This window comes from Saccopteryx bilineata, chromosome 1 (assembly GCF_036850765.1).
Source record: "Saccopteryx bilineata isolate mSacBil1 chromosome 1, mSacBil1_pri_phased_curated, whole genome shotgun sequence".
NCBI lineage: Eukaryota > Metazoa > Chordata > Mammalia > Chiroptera > Emballonuridae > Saccopteryx > Saccopteryx bilineata.
Genome location: NC_089490.1, coordinates 298,595,280 through 298,614,537, shown reverse-complemented (window position 1 = coordinate 298,614,537; position 19,258 = coordinate 298,595,280). Strand labels below are relative to the sequence as shown.

General features: G+C 40.8%; 1 protein-coding gene and 1 non-coding gene across 6 annotated transcripts in view; both read left to right on the top strand.

Annotated features, from left to right (window-relative positions):
- PRLR (prolactin receptor) overlaps positions 1-19,258 on the top strand; it is a 147,576-nt gene that overhangs the window by 70,213 nt on the left and 58,105 nt on the right. The gene's annotated exons all lie outside the window — the stretch shown is intronic.
- On the top strand, positions 7,319-7,394 carry TRNAP-GGG (transfer RNA proline (anticodon GGG)). Its single transcript has one exon. It is a non-coding gene; the product is annotated as a tRNA-Pro (tRNA).

The window sequence follows — 19,258 nt, the reverse complement described above, 5'->3', positions numbered from 1 at the left end:
TTCCTGGGGTCCTTGTAGCTCACAATCTCTGAGAGAAAGAGCTTCTCCCAGCATATATTGATATTTTCATCTCTGTGAAAAGACTCCAGTTGTCCCTGCTTAAATTGAATGCTCAACTTTGCACTTACCAGTGACTCCAGAGGAACACATTCTAACTGGCTAGCCTGGGCCACAGGTCCACCTGTTTTGGTCTTACTAGAATCATGTGAAGTGAGCAGGAGGAAATTCCAAGAATGAAAGAATGTAGGACAGATATGAAACTAAAAGCTGTATACTGCACTAGTAAATTATTCATTTGAACTTAATAAGAACGTGCTTTTCATAAACAGTAAGCAAATAAGAAGCCCCCCCCCCGGTGAATCATCAGTTATCTCTAGACATTTCTTTATTTCTTCTCCATTCCCTACTTTTCTTCGTTCCTTTCTTTCACTGGGTTGCTAATGGATAATGAGCTGAAATCATACAAATGAAATGGAAAGACCCTATCTTGTTCTCAGTACTCTCATAGTCAAGCTCCAGAGGGTGACCCGTGCACAGCACACATAAGAGTAATTGCAGTGGACGGTGCTATCTGCTCACAGTGCTGGCAGTCCACTTGTGCTGTGGGTCCAAGAAAACAGAGCTAAGAGCGTCCCTCTTCTGCTGCTGCTGTGAGGATTCAGACCACGCAAAGATGTGGATGCCGGTCCTCTCTCAGCTGGAAGGACCATCACCCAGCACCACCCAGAGGCTCCCTGAATACCCACAGTAGGAGATTAGCAAGTATGTGGCTTACGGAGAGGCCTCATACCATGTAAAAGAAACATAGCAAAAAATTAATTGATTTTTAATTAATGTATTAATGGAAAACTAATCAGTATGTATCTCATTTGAGAAAGAGATATTGGATAGACACACACAAAGAGAGTATTTTTCAAGGCACCCTTTAAAGATGGCCAAAACTCACCCAAACTAATGTTAAAATATGAAGACAGATGACTTATCAGGTGAAATTCAGTCTCTAAGAAACTAGGGAATAAAATCATCAAGATTTCATTTCTTTGGCTCTTTCTTCTGCTTCAGATTTTCCAGTGGCTTTAAAGAAATGAGGCTGTGTGTACTCAGAGTAGAAAGATGAGGGTCTTGGAACCCCCAGACTCCCATGGGTAAAATGTGGTGTTTGGATGAATGAGGGCCCAAGGTACTGTCCAGTGCTGTGACCCTGTACTTATGTTCCTGATCTGTATTCTGAGCTTACATTGGATGTGGCATCAGCGACCCCTAAGAGTCACCAAGCTCTGCTTTGTTAAGGGAGTAGAAGCAAGTCCTCCCTCAGATGGGATAACTTGTCAACCAGGAAGTGATCAATCCAAGAAGTGGATATGCTGGCATCTGCTCCTCAGCCCCTTGAAGTCTCCATTGAGCCTTCACTCCTCAAAATTCGATGCCTTGCATAGGAAGTCAAGAAGATAATTGTGCTGATACAAATTTGGACTGCCAGTGAGTCAGTGAGTTCTGTCCACAAATCCATTAATGAACACTTCATTCTGCCTATTTCAGATCCAAGATATCGCCCTTATCTTAGCTACATAAACTTCCACGTACAGAAGAATGAAGGAATTAATATCTTTGACTTTTTGAGAAAAGCTGGGTCAAAGTCATCTTCGATATCATTTCTTTTACACCAAAAACCTCACTTACTATATCATTGTCCTTAGATATTAGTTGTATTTTTTCTCATGATAAGTCTGTCTGTGAATGTGGTGACTACATTTTTTAATGTTTTGGTTTCAGGCAGAACATATAGCAGACTCTCAATGCATATTTGTAGACTGAATAAATGACTGTTGGTTCTGGAACTCAGCCAGGGAGGGAAAGTTTTTTAAAAAAATAAATGGTAGGGAAGGTTGATATTGCTCTATGTCAGGGGTCGGGAACCTTTTTGGCTGAGAGAGCCATGAACGCCACAGATTTTAAAATGTAATTCTGTGAGAGCCATACAACGACCCGTGTACGTTATGCGTTATCCAATAAAAATTTGGTGTTGTCCCGGAGGACAGCTGTGATTGGCTCCAGTCACCCACAACCATGAACATGAGCGGTAGGAAATGAATGGATGTAATACATGAGAATGTTTTATATTTTTAACATTATTATTTTTTTATTAAAGACTTGTCTGTGAGCCAGATGCAGCCATCAAAAGAGCCACATCTGGCTTGCAAGCCATAGGTTCCCGACCCCTGATCTATGTTATAATAAACAAATCTGGCATGAAAAAAATTGAGTCTCTGAAATAAAATGAGGTCTCCTTTAAATCCAGAGATTTATGACTTCCAAAATTTAGCTCCAAAGGCTGTGATTCGCAACAAAAGCTTTAAAGGACAATCTACAGCCAAGAACAGACTAACAGGTATCAGAGAGGAAGGAGGTTGGGTGTTGGGTAAAAAAGGGTGAGGGGATAAAGCAGTACAAGGTGGTAGTTGCACACTTGCCAGAGAGATGCGATTACAGCATAAAGGGTATAGTCAACTACATTGGCATGAATAGGTATGGGGTCAGGTGGGCACTTGCAGCAGCAACAGAACCACTCTGTAAAGCACATGATTTTCTAACCACTTTGCTCTACATCTGAAACTAATACAGAATAGTATTGAATATAAATTCTAATTGAAAAAAAATTTTAAAGGACAATCTACAGAAAAGGATCAGTTTGATGTGTCCACGATCAGAGCCCACATGCAGGACATTCTTTGGACTATTTTTTGGAATAGGAGATTGGCTTTGAATGAGGAGCTAGATTAGGGGTATAATGCAACATCCTGGGGGAAGGGAACAGTCACAACTTTGGTGAGAAGAAGCTTTGGTGAGAAGCAGCCATGATGTAGGCATCTATAACTCTTCCGTGACATCTCATCTCACAGTCTACATGGCATTCTAAGAATGAAGTGTTCATAGTTCAAGCCAAATAGAAACAGTATGAATAAACCTAAAATTAGATAAGAGCCAATCAACAACATTATATATCCCACTCAATTTCTGCTTCTTTTCCAGAATGTAGGCTATTTTATGGACCACTGACAATTGCCCCATCCTTCCCCTGAATCACTATGTGAGTAGCCCGTATTGAGCACATCTGAATAATAGAAAATATTTATTCTCCTTTCAAATATTTTTAGTTTGAGTTCCATGTTTATATTAATTTTTCAATTTAGTATACATTTTATTGCCATCCCTATGAGGTCAGGCTAAATAAAGCAAGTAAATAAATTCCAGTTGCTGAAAGAAAAATATTTGCCATTCTTCGTTTTCTAGTCAATGTGGTGCTCGTCTGAGTTTAAAAAGTGAGTCAGACAGCCAAGCAAATGGAATAGAAATCCTTGCATTGTAAATTTTCTAAATCTAATATTTGGATTTCTGCCTCTCCAAAAGTAATATGGTAGAGAGAGAACATGAGCAGTGGAGAAATCTGTGATCAAAGTTAGCTCTCCTACTTGGAAGCTGTGTGACCTCAGGGAAGTTATTTCAACCCTTTGAGTCTTCTCTACAAAATGGAAATAATGGTCAGTATTATTATAATAGGCTTAGATTTAAGTGACATAATACATGTAGGTACTCATGTATTCAACCAGTGTTTATTGAGTGACTACCATGTGGCAACGGCTATTCTTGGTGCAGGGGAAATGTCAATGACCAAAGCAGAAAATAAGTCTTGCCCTCAATGGAGCTTACATTCTCCATGTAAGATATAAACTAAACAAATAGTATGTCAAAGGGTGATAAGTACTAAAGAGATAAATAAAAGGAAGGGAAGAGTAATATGGTATGTTCATGGTAATAGAAGCAGTTACAGACAGAATGGCCAGGGAAAGCCAGACATGCCTGTAATGAAGCATGTGCAAGGGCCTGGGGGGAAAGTGCAAATGGAGGACTGCCTGCTCTGTCTACATATTGAGAAACTGTGAAACCAAGCATGGACCATCCTCCCACCTTGACAATACAACTTCATTACATCTTCAGAGGCCATGTTCAAATTTAGCATTGTCAAACCCCTCAGAGTCCTGCGCTAGAAAGTGACTAGTTGATATCTCGCAGTGTCCCTCCCATTTGTCCTCTTCCTACCTCCAGCAAGGTCTGCCCCATGAAGGCTCTCAAACACATGCATGAGGACACTTCAGCCCACATGGCCAAGTTCCATCCATACGGCCCATGAACAGCTGCTTCTTCGCCTTCTCAGGACTAAGAATGTGTCCAGTGACAGCACTGTCTCGGAAGTGGGCTCACGGCCTGGGGGGGGGGGCAGGGAGCTGTGCGGTCTAGAAGTGGGGAGGAGTGAGTGAGTGGGCTCTGAGGCACCTCGCCTTCGCCCTGCATGCTCCTCCCCCCACTGGAGAGGGATGAATGAGAGCAGGGCCCTCTGAAGGGAAAGACCCAGGACAGTTGCCCTTCTTGCCCAGGTCAAAGGGCAGAAACGGGGAAGAAATCACTGACATGGTAATTTTGAGCAAAGACCAGAAGGAGTCGGGAGAGCAGTCCATTGAGGATATTTGAGGAAAGAGTGTTGTAGACAGCAGAGTAACAAGTGCAAAGCCCTGATGTAGGCTCATGCTTGCTATGTTCCAGAAGCATCCAGGAGACCAGAGTGGTAGGAGCGGCACAAGTGAGGGTGATGGTGAATGGTAGGAGGTGGTATCAGAGGTGCCTAGAGGCTGAACTCTAAAGAATCTAGCCCTGGCCAGATAGCTCGGTTGGTTAGAGCATCATCCTGAAGGGCAGAGGTTGCTGGTTCGGTCCCTGGTCAGGGCACATACAGGACCAGATCTATGTTCCTGTCTGTCTCTGTCTCTCTCTCTCTCTCCCCCCCCCCTTCCTCTCTCACTAAAACTAAGAAATAAAGATTTTTAAAAATAATAATAAAAGAGTCTTGTAGGTCATTATAATAACTTTGACTTTTACTTTGAGCTAGGTGGGAAGCCATGAGCAAGTCTGGAATAGAGAAGTGAAAGGAACTAACTCATGTTTAAAAAGAAAAGTACGGTGGAAAGAGAAGTTTCTAAGTAAAACGGGAGATGACCTAGGAAAGCAATGCAAAAATGTGTATCTTTACATACTTTTCAGTATACTCACATTCACAGCTGGAAAGAATCCTTTGCAAAATCATAAATTATCTTTTTTTTTATGACAGAGAGAGAAGGAGAGAGAGAGAAGCATCAACTTCTTGTTCCACTTAGTTGTACCATTGATAGCTTCGCCTATATGCCCTGACTGGGGCTCAAAGCAGTGACATTGGGGTCGAGCCAGCACCCTCAGCATCAAGCTGGCAACCCTTGGCTCCAGCCAGCAACCCCGGGCTTGAGCTGGTGACCTTGCCACTCCTGGTTGGTACTCTATCCTCTGTGCCACCAGCCAGGGTACATGAATTATCTTTGGTTTGAACTTAATTTTACTACTGATTTAGAGGCAACCTTGTAATTCATTGTGCCTTGACTTCAAAGGTCAGCACCTAGAATGACTTTTGTAGAGTGGAATGAGCTCTTGGTCTTGGCTTTAAGTCCTGGGAGTGGCTCTTTTTAGCTCTGGGATCTCCAGCAAATCCTTTAATCCTTGTAAGCCTCATCCTACATCTTAAAAATGAGGGTGGAGGTTGCCTGTTTCAACTCTGGAGCAGCACCCAAACCTCAGATGTTATTAAATACTAATGGCCTCTATTTAAGCAGAAGTTTACTTAAACAAATTATTTGGTTTACACATATTATCATTTATCCTCCTGTTTATTGTTCTTCCTTGCTATGAACAGATAATGATATATTTTTTAAATTGTGGTTTATATGAGGTGAAACCAGTTTGCTCAACTGGTTATATTCTAAAATTAATGACATATACTCTTGTGTATGTTCACATACAAGCTTCGCTCTGTTTCTTGACCACATACCTTGCCTCTGTTTCACAAATAAATTGAATTGATTATAATATGAATCAGCAAGAGAGTGGAGATCCATTACTGCTATTGAGAAAATAGCTCAAAACACAAGCATCGCTGCTGGTAGTAACATTTTTTTCATAGTTGAAGAATACAACCTCGAACCTTTGTGGTGATGGCAGAGAATAATTAAATACATAAATAAATAAGTAAAATATAGGAAGAACAGTGTAAGATTAAATAACTGTAAGGTTCAAATGGTGTCATGAAAATGTAGGCATTAAAATGGTAAAGATAGTATTTTCATAGCCTGCAACCGTTCCAACAGCTTAAATTACTTGAGTTCTCAGTTCTGGCTCTCAGAGTCTCTGCTTCTTCAAGTATAGACCAAGAAGTCAGACTCCTTTACTTCAAAGGGTCTTCCAGCTGGAGAGATCTATAAATCTGCGAGTCTTCTGCCTGGAAACTGTCTCTTCCATTTGGAGTAGGAAATACATTCACAAATACTTGATTTAATCCTAAACTTTAGAATCTAGTTTTGGTGAACTGCTGTTATTTGAAGGTGTCAACAAATCCTCTGGGATCTGAAAACAATATATTATCAAAACCAATGACAGAAATTGGAAGTCACCGTGATTGATGTTGAAAACTGCCAGCAGGTCCTTCTCTCAAGGAACCTTCTCATCAGTGGGCTTTGTGGCAAAGCACCCTGGGATGACACCTAGTATTTGGCTATTGTTTCAGACTTGGCCAAATGGACCCAACCATCATCTTTGGGTCCAGAGGACTACATGGGACAAGACAGCTGGCTCACTGTAGTGTTGCAGAAATAATGTGTGTGTGTGTGCATGTGCATGCGCACATGTGTGTGTGTGTATGTAATAAAGCAAAAGGATTGAGAGGCAGCTGGCAAAGAGATGAGGAAGAAGTGGGAGGAGGAAAGACAGTCACGAAAGCAACAACCCACAAGCCACTCAGCAAAGGAAAGAATTTCTTAGAATGCAACACTGGCTGTATGTGTGAATAATTGGCTTGCAAATCACTTCCTCCATTTGCTTGTTATATAATAACACTCATTTCAGTGTCATTGACAAAAGCTCAGAAGGGAATCATGGTTTACTTGCCAGTTTTGCATGTGGCTTTTGTGTAGAATAAGGTTTCAGACACGAAGGTCTAAAATCTCTGCACAGACCAGGACAGGACAGGCAGACTTATCTTCCAAGAGAGGAGTTGACCTCAGGAGCACAATGAGAGGGCAAGACAAGAGGACAAGCTTAAAGCCTTTGCCTAAATCCAAATTGTAGCTCTCCGCGAACGACCACGAGGAAATTGACTGCTAGATTTTGTAATCTAAGGGTTAATGTGTATAGCTTTATGTTGGAAGGATTGCTACTATCTTTCCTATTAAAATATAATCATGAGGCCCTGGCCGGTTGGCTCAGCGGTAGAGCGTCGGCCTGGGGTGTGGGGGACCCGGGTTCGATTCCCGGCCAGGGCACATAGGAGAAGTGCCCATTTGCTTCTCCACCCCCCACTTCCTCTCTGTCTCTCTCTTCCCCTCCCACAGCCAAGGCTCCATTGGAGCAAAGATGGCCTCTGCCTCAGGCGCTAGAGTGGCTCTGGTTGCGCAGAGCGATGCCCCCTGGTGGGCAGAGCGTCGCCCCTGGTGGGCGTGCCGGGTGGATCCCGGTCGGGCGCATGCGGGAGTCTGTCTGACTGTCTCTCCCCATTTCCAGCTTCAGAAAAATACAAAAAAAAAAATAATAATAAAATAAAAATTAAAAAATAAGGCCCTGGCCGGTTGGCTCAGCGGTAGAGCATCAGCCTAGCGTGCGGAGGACCCGGGTTCGATTCCCGGCCAGGGCACACAGGAGAAGCGCCCATTTGCTTCTCCACCCCTCCGCCGCGCTTTCCTCTCTGTCTCTCTCTTCCCCTCCCGCAGCCAAGGCTCCATTGGAGCAAAGATGGCCCGGGCGCTGGGGATGGCTCTGTGGCCTCTGCCTCAGGCGCTAGAGTGGCCTGGTCGCAACATGGCGACGCCCAGGATGGGCAGAGCATCACCCCCTGGTGGGCAAAGCGTGCCGGGTGGATCCCGGTCGGGCACATGCGGGAGTCTGTCTGACTGTCTCTCCCTGTTTCCAGCTTCAGAAAAATGCAAAAAATAAAAAAAATTTAAAAAAAAATATAATCATGATAAATGCCCTTTATTAAGTGCTCACTTCATACCATGCATTTTACACACATAATTTCCCCTCCTCAGAGTAATACTGCATAACAGGTATCATTATCTCCATATTAAAGGTAAGGAAACTGAGACATAGAAAGGTTCTTTTTTCAAGGTCAAGCAGCAAGTAAACAGAGTGGCTGTGATTTCATTTCAGATCTTGCCAATACTAAGTCCCATCTGTGTTTTCCAATACTATAGCTCGCCTCTGTTAAATCGTGTGATACTTAGGAAGTGTGCGCATTGTTCTAGTGTGCAGGCTCTTACAGACTTCTCTCTAGTCTGACTGTCCTGTTGCTGTGAGTGAGGCAAGAATGAAATGATATGATCATTTTTTACTTCAGCAGGGAGTTTGGTTCCTTACCCCGGGCTGCTTTGGTGGAACATATATTTTTCCCTTTCTGCAAATTAGCAGTATACATTTTATATTTTCTTTAGGACCCATATTTCCCAACATATTATGAATAATGAAAATTAGCCTCCAAAGTTTAATTAAGAAGCTATAAAATTACTCAGACAACACTTGCATTAGTGTGCATTCCTGGTCTCCATTTGTCGCTAATGCTGTGGAACCTTAAAATTAAGCTAATTAATCAAGATAGTTGCTATGTGCAATATTGGCAGTTTTCTCCTATGCATTTTCATTCCTGGTACTGATGCTTCTAAATATAATGTGATGGGAGCCCCTAAGTTGTTTTCTCTAGTGGTTTTGTTAAAATGTTTATTTTTTATTTTATTTTATTTTATTGCTAACAATTTGAAACAGAGGAACAATGTTTAGTTAAGAAGTCTCTCAACTGACATGGCAATATCTGAAACTTACATCTAACATGGTAATGACTTAGATGTCAGCTATTTCTGAAATGGCAACCAATCATCACAATATGAGCTTCTCAGTTTTCTTCATAGCATTTTATTGTGTGTAAATATGTTTAGATGCACCATTTGTTTCCTTGAGACACAGAAGGATACAGTCATTTTCAGAATAAATCTTGCCTGGAGGAAACAATAAAAATTGCTGCACACCAGTCATTTCAGTTCACTAACCTTGCGTTCCTGAGAGAGGGAGTAGGGATGTGGCTTATAGTTACGGAGAATGGACACAGATAAAGTTTGTATAACTTCCCCAGAATGCTGGTACTGTATAAAGCACTATTATCAAAAAAACTGAAAATATTATTTTCAATCTTACTTTGTTACGCTCATAAATTCTGTGGGTCAGGAAATTAGATGCAACATAGTGGTGATGTCTTGTATCTGCTGTGTTATGTCTGGGGTCTCAGCTGGGAATACTCAAATGACTTGGGGCTTGAAATCATTTGGAAGCTTCTTCATTCACATGGTTGGTGTTTGGCTGGGATGGCTCGGATTAGCTGGGACTCTTGACAAGGGCACTGACATGTGAACTCTCTGCAAGGCTCGGGCTGTGCTGGCTGGATTCTGAGAAGGAGCAAGGAGAGTGAGCTTTACAAGAGAGTCATGCTCCAAGAAAAGTTTCTTGGTTTTTCTTGACCTTGTGGTGGCAGTTACTGCTGCCTCCAACCCCCCTGATCCAGGGTGAGAGGAAATAGAGTCCAGCTCTTGCTGGGAGTGTGGCAAATCCACACTGACGAAGTATGTTGGATGGGAGATTCTATGGACCATCTTGATCATCTTTGGAGTAGACCGTCTGGTCTGCATTGGCTTTTAACAACGAGGGTTATTTCTTGCTTATACAAAGTCTTCTGAGGATCCAGGCAATTCTCCAGAGCCGATGTCTTCCTGTTGGCTTAGCAATGCAAGCTGCTGCTCAATCCTGTAGCTTCTCAGTATGAGCTCATGGTTCCGCAGCTACTGGTGCAGGGGAAAGCAGCATGGTGATCACACACCAGCTCTTAGATACAGCACCTGGAAAGGACATAGTCACTTCTACTCACATTATATAGCTCAGGTAGCCATGCCTAAATTCAGTAGAGCAAGCAAGTGTGGCCTTTCCATGTGCCCAGAAAGAAAAGAGAGCTGGAAATGTTGGCAAATGGCAACAATGTTTACCACAGCCTCAGAGATACTGACGGAGTGCTGCAATTCCCTTCAGTGCTGAACGTTGTATTTTGTGAGATCAGGTCATTCATGCCGTCATGCATCTAACAGATGTTTTAGATGCTTACTACGGGCAACACATCCGTAGCTTGTTCTTGAAGGGAATTCAACTGCCCCCAGAAACCATATAATTTTACTGCAGAAAACCAATTGAAATGTCAATTGCTTTGTTATTGCTCCTACGGGTGGGTGAGAGAACATCTTTCTCCTATTCTCCACTGCCATACTTTCCAAAGCATATAAAATTAGACTTTTTTCAATCCTTACTTCCCATAGTCATTGATTTTTACCATTTTCATACACTATTGTCAGTCAGAACCATTTTTCTTTTACTAGCCATCACCTCTCTTTTCCTTTGAAGCCTTAATTTCATGACTATTGATGAAGCAGCTGTATTTCCAGAAGAATACAGATGGTGACTATTAATCAGGCACTGCCGTGGCAATAAACTCCATGATATATATTAAATGGCTTTAATCCAGTTTAGAGTTATCATGCATCATTAGTCTGAGCATGATTTCATTTGTTGTTGTTTTAAAGGAAATTTAGATATCAAGGCTGCAAATAGTTGATAGTCTGTCTAGAAAGCTCCTATTTTCCCAAAAGCAGAGCTCATAGATATATTTCAACAAGGAATGAAACAAAAACCAGCAGGAGCTCTGTTTTGAGCTAGATTGTTTCTTGGTCTTCAATTAGAAAATTGTGTTTCTAATGGAAACCATAGAACAATCCTCACTCCCCAGTGGAAAAGAATTAAGGGGAAGAAAGGAGCGCTGTGATGGGTTGAAGCCAGGATTTTGTGATATTGGCTGGGTAGCTGCCTTCCTGGGTTCCTTTGGGTAGGTAGAAAACCAATCTTACCCTTAACTTTTCCATGCACCAAATTATATTATGGAATCTTCCACTCGAGTTTCTAAATTATTGAGCACTTAAGGGAAGTTCTTATTTCAAGGCAAATGTAGGAAATACAAACAATGGAAGTTATTGGAGGTACACGCTAAAACTTTTTTTAAATCTTCTCGATGTGTTTAACTTAATGTGTAGATGGCAAAATTAAAAAGCAGGATTGCTAAAGCTTTTCAGAGAAGACCCCTAACTTTTGAAGTATGCTCACAATTACAAGAACTCTTATGTGCACTGGGTGAAAGCTAGATATTTATAGGATTATTTTTATAGGTTACAATTACAACTTGAAAAAACTATAGAACTTCCTTAGGTCTTCCAAACTAGGTCAACCAGTTAGGCCTCAGAGAAAGCATGACATATTCGGCTGAGCCAAAAGGAATAAATAGATATTATCAAAACAGATATTATCAAAATAGATACAAGCAAAACTGATAATAGGTATTCTTTTTTTTAATTTTTTAATTTTTATTTTTTTTACAGAGACAGAGAGAGGGATAGACAGGGACGGAGAGAGATGAGAAGCATCAATCATGAGCCTTTCATTGCGCGTTGCAACACCTTAGTTGTTCATTGATTGCTTTCCCGTATGTGCCTTGACGGCAGGCCTTCAGCAGACCAAGTAACTCCTTGCTGGAGCCAGCAACTTTGGGTTCAAGCTGGTGGGATTTTGCTCAAACCAGATGAGCCTGCGCTCAAGCTGGTGACCTCGGGGTCTCGAACCTGGGTCCTCAGCATCCCAGTCTGACACTCTATCCACTGCGCCACCGCCTGGTCAGGAGATAATAGGTATTCTGATGAAAACTTTACCGTTTAATGAAATCTCAGGTCTTTTAAGGTCATTCAGATATAAACTAAGTGGATGATGAGCATGCTAAAAGGAAAGTCACTACACAGCCCAACACTTCGAATTCCAAGAATTTTAGTTACATCATGGTAGATAAATAACACCAATTGCACTTATATGGTGCTTTGGAATTCAAAGCACTATTTTACAGCCCAAAGCTATACTTTTTAAGGTAATCTTTTGCATTCTTCTTAAACTTTTGAAGGATTACTAGTCTCCAAAAAGTAAAAAAAAAAAAAACAGAAAAACCCCCCAACTTTGTAGATATGTATATTTTATGTATATTTTTGCATCTTTAAAATTCTATATGTATGCATACTTTTAAAACCCCCAAACATGCATGCTACCTATAATTTCTTTCTCTTTTTTACAACCTTAAATACAAATAATAGCATTTTAAAATTTGAAACTAGAAATTCCCTTGTTGGCAATATCAAATTTTTTTAATGTTAATTTAAAAAATTGTCTCTCTTAAAATCAAGGTTTAAACTAAATAGCTTTTAAGATCTCTCCCTTCTCTGAGAGAAGAAAGGCCACTGGTATTCACTGGGCATGTTCTATGTGCCCTGCGCCCACCTACGTTATCTAATTCCTCACAGCAACCCGATCTGGTAAATATTGTTCTTCTTCTCATAGAACTGAAGAACCCAAACCCCTTAAAGATGAAAGCTGGTCCAGGCTCACGTGACCAATCATCAGTAAAGCTGGAATTTCACTCCAAATCCAATTTGATTTGTACAAAAATCAAAGCCCGCTCTCTCCCAGCATTTCTCCTCCAGAGCTCACATGGTAACTTTGCAGTAAGCAGCGACTATCTACCCCACATAACAGTGAGAGAGGCTAGGAGCCACACCTTCTGCTCCCTTTATTAGCATCACAAAAAGTCTCTCTAATTCTCAGAAACCCATACCCTGGGTGTTCAGCCCAAACTGAAGGGTTAGAATATTATTAGTATGTATGAGACAGTTGATCCACCTCTCAAGAGTGGTCACACAAAGTGAAATAGAGATTAAAACAACTTTCTAGATAATTAAGGGCAAAATAACTGCTATTAAGAAAAAGATAGCTTGAAATATTTAAGAAAATGGATTATAAAATTGTCCAACTTAAGTTAGTGCTATATTCTATTTAAAGAATTTAACCAAAATCCCTTTCCAAGTACATTCTTTTTAAAAATGAGTGGAATGGCTCAGCGGTAGAGCGTCGGCCTAGCGTGTGGAGGACCCGGGTTCGATTTCCGGCCAGGGCACACAGGAGAAGCGCCCATTTGCTTCTCCACCCCTCCGCTGCGCTTTCCTCTCTGTCTCTCTCTTCCCCTCCCGCAGCCAAGGCTCCATTGGAGCAAAGATGGCCCGGGCGCTGGGGATGGCTCTGTGGCCTCTGCCCCAGGCGCTAGAGTGGCTCTGGTCGCAACATGGCGACGCCCAGGATGGGCAGAGCATCGTCCCCTGGTGGGCAGAGCATCGCCCCCTGGTGGGCAGAGCGTCGCCCCTGGTGGGCGTGCCGGGTGGATCCCGGTCGGGCGCATGCGGGAGTCTGTCTGACTGTCTCTCCCTGTTTCCAGCTTCAGAAAAAATGAAAAAAAAAAAAAATGAGTGGAAATATTAAACCTATGATTAACTCTATGTTGTTTTCTAGCTATCTATTCCATATATAATATATTTTACATATTGTTCTCATAAAGTTTTAAAAAGCAATTTCATTGACGTGTCCCACTTATGATAATTTTGTTATCTAGTTGGTTTCATAAGCAGCACCATATATCAATATATTTGACAAATCATTTTTTGTTTGTTTTTCTTTTATGCCATTTTTTAACTATTCTTTGTTGAGCATTAAAAGGTATTTATCTCCTTGACCAGATAGCTTGGCTGGTTAGAGCACCATGCGGAAAAGTAGAGGTTGCTGGTTGGATCCCCAGTCAAGGCACATACAGGAACAGATTGATACTCCTGTCTGTCTCTTTCCCCTTTCCTTTCTCTCTCTCTTTTTCTCTCTAAAATCAATAAAATAAACATTAAAAAAGAGAAAGTTTAAAAACTAATTAAATAAAAGATATTTGTAAAAATTTAAATCAAGACTCCTTTTCAGGAAGTTCAACAGGGCTTTAAATTTCTTGTATATTTTGATTCTTCTAAACTGAGGTTGTTTTAAGTTTGCCTCTACGGATTTGCAATTTATCTTTTTGGGGGGGGCCTAATTTTAAGAAAAGCATTTTTCTCAACTAACCCTCAGTACATCATCCAATCCCAGCTTTTAGCTGTCCTGGGTTCCATTACCATTCCGCCTCAGCTAAACTCTGCCTCCCAGGACATAAACCCTCTGATCATCAACATCTGCTTTGAATGAAAAAATGGTTGAACTGTCTCTGCATTCCTTTTCAACATAGAAAAGAAATCTGCTATTTAAAAGTGTGGTTTAATAATTCCTGAAAAGGGAATGATAGCAGACTCCAGTGAACCCGAGAAAGACTTTGTTGCGTCCAGAAATGAGGAGAGGAGCAGTAATGTGGCTCAGGCATGGTTGGAAGCAGTACTATAGAACAAACCATAAATCTCAGAGCAAGCTCAGCGGTACTCGAACTGGGGCGAAGAGTGGGTCTCCCGGGAGCAGGGCCGACCACAAACCTGAGCAGGCATTTTCCCAGCTGTGGCTGTCCTCCTGGCAAGATGGCATTGACTCTTTGCTGTACTTTCTAGCTGGGTTCATGTAAGAAATTGTAAAACAAAACATTATTTGAGGAATCAGTGACTCACGGTGGCACAAAAGGGACTATGAATGGCGTCGCAGATAGACTAGTGTTGGGAGGAGTGGCTGGAGCTCACGTCAGCACCCCAGCCTTCTCCCCAGTACCCATCCCAGCCTGGATCCTCAGGAGGTCAGGGATAGGAATAAGGTGTGTGTGTGTGGGGGGGGGTGACTGGAGGTTACTTCTGTCTTCCTTTCTTCTTTTCCAACTCCTTTCCAAAAGAGTAAAAGAACTTTTGCTTCAGAAAGGTTTGTGGGGGACTAAATAAGTGTATAACCTAGATTTGCTAAAACCAAAAAAACAAAACAAAACAAAAAAAGTTCCTCTGGTTAATTAAGCAGTTGCTCTCTCAGGAGCACTTTGCTCAGAGGAACACTGGGGTTGCCTTTCGCTACTTAAAGCTTGCATTCTGAGGCCTCCCCCTCTCCTGCAGAGAGGAATAAATACACACAGCTCTGAACCGTGGACAGCGTGTGTGCCTGACTGTGTTCTCAGGAAGGGTTACAATGAGGTATCTCTACCGGGGGAAGCATTAAAGTGTGCCCAGCCCTCAACTCCCAGATGAAGTTGCTATCCATGTACTGAGTAGAGTAGTGTTTTAAAGAGGGCTCTGTTAGAATATGACTCCTCTTGTCACTGTCAAGGCCTTTATGGGAAGAAAGTAATCTCCACCGAAGTAAAAGAATGTGCACATTGCAAAGAGGTATATATTCTGAAGAAAATAACTATATTCAAAAATACACAAGCCTGTGTTTTAATTGATTTGTTTGTATATCTGTCTCCAGCTACATTGTAGACTCTTTGAGGGCAAGCATCATATTTCTTTCATCTATATATCACCCACCCCAGTGGCTCATGGTGTCCCTTCGAAGTGGCTGGTACTAAATACTGCATATTGAATGCCTACAAGGACAGATAGGTTGGCTGAGAGAACCAGACTCGGGCAGTGACTGAGCAAGTCTAGCTTTATAAGAATTCCATCTTCCGAGATTTAAAGATCATAATGAATGATTTGTGGAAGTTCTCTGTCAACTAGTTCACTCCACCAATAGCTTAAGAAAATTTTATACAGTCTATCACAAACAGTCAAGCTTAAAGCAATTAGTAGCACCTAATTAATTCACTGGGAAATCTCTCTTCACTTAACAGCATTCAAAAACTATCAGCGTTGGCTATATTTTGAAAATATTTCAGTGTGGAACCCAGCCCCTCTGGCTCTCATTGAACCTGCTGATTTGTGCATGACACTTCCTCCTCCAGACTCCTCCCTTTGATTATTATTATCATGAGATGTTTAGTCAACATGTGTAGTACTTAGGACTAATTAGAGCTAGGAAAAGTGAGTGATGAAGTAACCAGCCCAGGGCAGCTCCTTTTTCCTTCTGCATTTTAATTGTTTTCTTTCACTGATGAACATTTTATTCAACCACCCAAAGAGTCAACCAGATTTCAGAGTGATTTATAACTCACTCATGATTATGCCTTGGGTACAAAACTGTCCCTTATACTGTAGTATCTGGGCTCTCTAGTTTTTTTAATGATGAATGAACTGCACTAGGCATGGAATATAACCACATTTACTTTCAAAATTGAAATTAAGAATGTAAAGTCCTTTATGGGAGGAATTTAATCTCTAATGTAATAAAACAATGTGCTCATTGCAAGGAGATGGATATTATGAAGAAAATAACTATACTCAAAAATGTTATGAAGACCATGAAGCTAGATGTTCACTAATGCTTTTCATTTTGTGTTAATGAACCAGAAATGAATAAATCTTAAACCAATGAGGAAGAACTAAAGAAAGCTCATATTTATTATGTCACTGGGGCCCAGAAAAAGCTAAGATCGGTTAAGAACTAACCTAACATTACAAGGCTTTAATTGCATACAGGTTGTAAGACATATAAGCTCACTTTTGGACATAAAGGTCCATGTAAATAGCAACATTTAAACTGCAATAGTGAAGTTTTTGCAATAAATAACTACATTCAAAAGGAAGAAATTTTAAATGAATAACCTAATGTTAAACCTCAAGGATCTAGGAAAAAAAAGAACAAACTAAACCTAACCCTATCAGGAAAAAGAAAATAACAAAGAATACAGCAGAAATAAATAAAATAGAAAAAATAGAAAAGCGATAAAAAAATCAATGAAGAGTTGATTTTTAGAAAAGATAAAAACAATTGACAAACCTTACTCTAAACTAATTAAGAAAGGAGAAAAAAACCTCATAAAATCAGAAATGATAGAGATCCTACAACTTATACCAAAAAATACAGTCATAAGAAACTACAATGAAAATGATACGCCAAAGAAATGGATAAACTATTAAAAACATACAGTCTGCCAATAATAAATCATGAAGAAATAGCAAGTATAAAAACACTTATAACTAGTATGGCAATTAAGTCAATAATCAAAAGTTTCCCAATAAAAAAAGCCCAGAACCACATGACTTCATGCTTGAATTCTCATGTTCACTGCAGCATAATTCATAACAGCCAACCTGTGAAAACAACCTAAGTGTCTGTCGACAGATCAGTTGATAAAAAAAAAAAAAATGTGGGCTATACATAAAATGAAGCTTTTAAAAGGGGAGAAACCCTGCCATTTGTGACAATACTGATGAACCTTGAGGACACTATGCTAAGTGAAATCAGCCAGTCATAGAAGCATAAACAATGCATGTATCTACTTATATTAGATATTCTAAATAGTTGAATTCACAGAATCAAACAATGGAATGGTAGTTGCCAGGGACTGGAAGGGAGGAAGATTGGGGGGTTCTTAGTCAATGGTCATAAAGTTTCAGTTAAGCAAGATTGATATGCTTTAGAGATGTGTTGTAGCCTGACCTGTGGTGGCGCAGCGGGATAAAGCGTCGACCTGGAACACTGAGATTGCCGGTTCTAAACCTTGGGCTTGCCTGGTCAAGGCAAATATGGGAGTTGATGCTTCCTGCTCCTCCCCCCTTATCTCTCTCTCTCTCCTTCTCTCTCTTTCTCACTCCTCTCTCTCTAAAAAATCAATAAATAAAATATTAAAAATAAATAAATAAGTAAAGATGTGTTGTATGACACTGTGCCTATAGTCAACAGTAAAGTAGTTGTTCACAAAAAAACATTTTAAGAGGTTAGGTCTCATGTTCTATTCCTAAACAATAAAATAGAATTTTTTTTAAAAAGTAAGTATGTTGCATTGGGGGTTTAATTGTTTATTTTCCTATCTCAACTCAAATTGCCTTAGTCATTGATACATAGAAATGAAGACTATTTCTGATCTTTTTACACAGTTTTATGAAGAAGTTTCTAAACAAAGAGAAGTGAGTTTTGCGCTGTACTATGAAGCTTTTATGTATTATTTTATTCAGTCAGTAAACATTTGTTGAGGGCCTGCCATGAGCTAACACTAAGCAATTTTGAAGATAAAAATGTGAATTAAGATTCCTATCTTTCGGCCTGACCTGTGGTGGCGCAGTGGGATAAAGCGTCGACCTGGAACACTGAGGTTGCCGGTTCGAAACCTTGGGCTTGCCTGGTCAAGGCACATATGGGAGTTGATGCTTCCTGCTCCTCCCCCTTCTCTCTCTCTCTGTCTCTCTCTCTCACTCCTCTCTCTCTAAAAAAAAAAAAAAAAAAAAATCAATAAAGATTCCTATCTTTCCTGACCAGGTGGTGGCACAGTGGATAGAGCATCAGCCTGGGATACTGAGGACCCAGGTTTGAAACCTCGAGGTCACCGGCTTGAATGTGGAATCATAGACATGACCCCATGGTTGCTGGCTTGAGCCCAAAGGTCAATGGCTTGAGCCAAGGGGTCACCAGATCGGCTGGAACCCCCGGGTCAAGGCACATGTGAGAAAGCAGTCAATGAACAACTAAGGTGCCACAATGAAGAACTGATGTTTCTTGTCTCTCTCTCTCTCTTTCTCTCTCCCTTCCTGTCTCTTTCTCTCTTTTTTCTCTCTCACTTGGCTAAAAAAGTAAAATAAAAGACTTCTATGTTCAAGGTGCTCATGATTGGCAGTGCCAGCACATTGTTTTAAGTTGCAACTTTAGCATGTACAAAGTAGAGCAGATATATAGAGGAAGCAAGAAACATTTAAAGAGTGTTAGAAAAAAAACCTGTCTAATATATTGTGTATCACAGAGTGCATTTGGTGGGAATGGGCCACCTCCAGATACATCCAGCTCTAAGTTTCTAAGAGCATTGTAGAGCAGGGACTCCTTCCCTAAATCAGTTGATATAGATTAGAGTGTCCACTTTTTCTTGCCATGATTCTATCAACCAAAGGTGCAGACCCTGAAAAGCAACATTTGTCTTCTTGTCTTTGTTTATTCATTAAATCACTCGCAGGACAACTGTATGCTCTGGAAATAGGTGTCAGAAAAAATAAATAGGTGTTTCTGAGCCCACCAGAGAGAGTCTGCTCTGTTAACCAGCGTAACATTTATGAAATCAATTTTCTGTACCTGCTGGATCAGGCTGATGTGAGAACTGGCTTTCCACAGCTATCATACTCACTCCTGAGTGATCTGACAGGGCTGACAATTTATG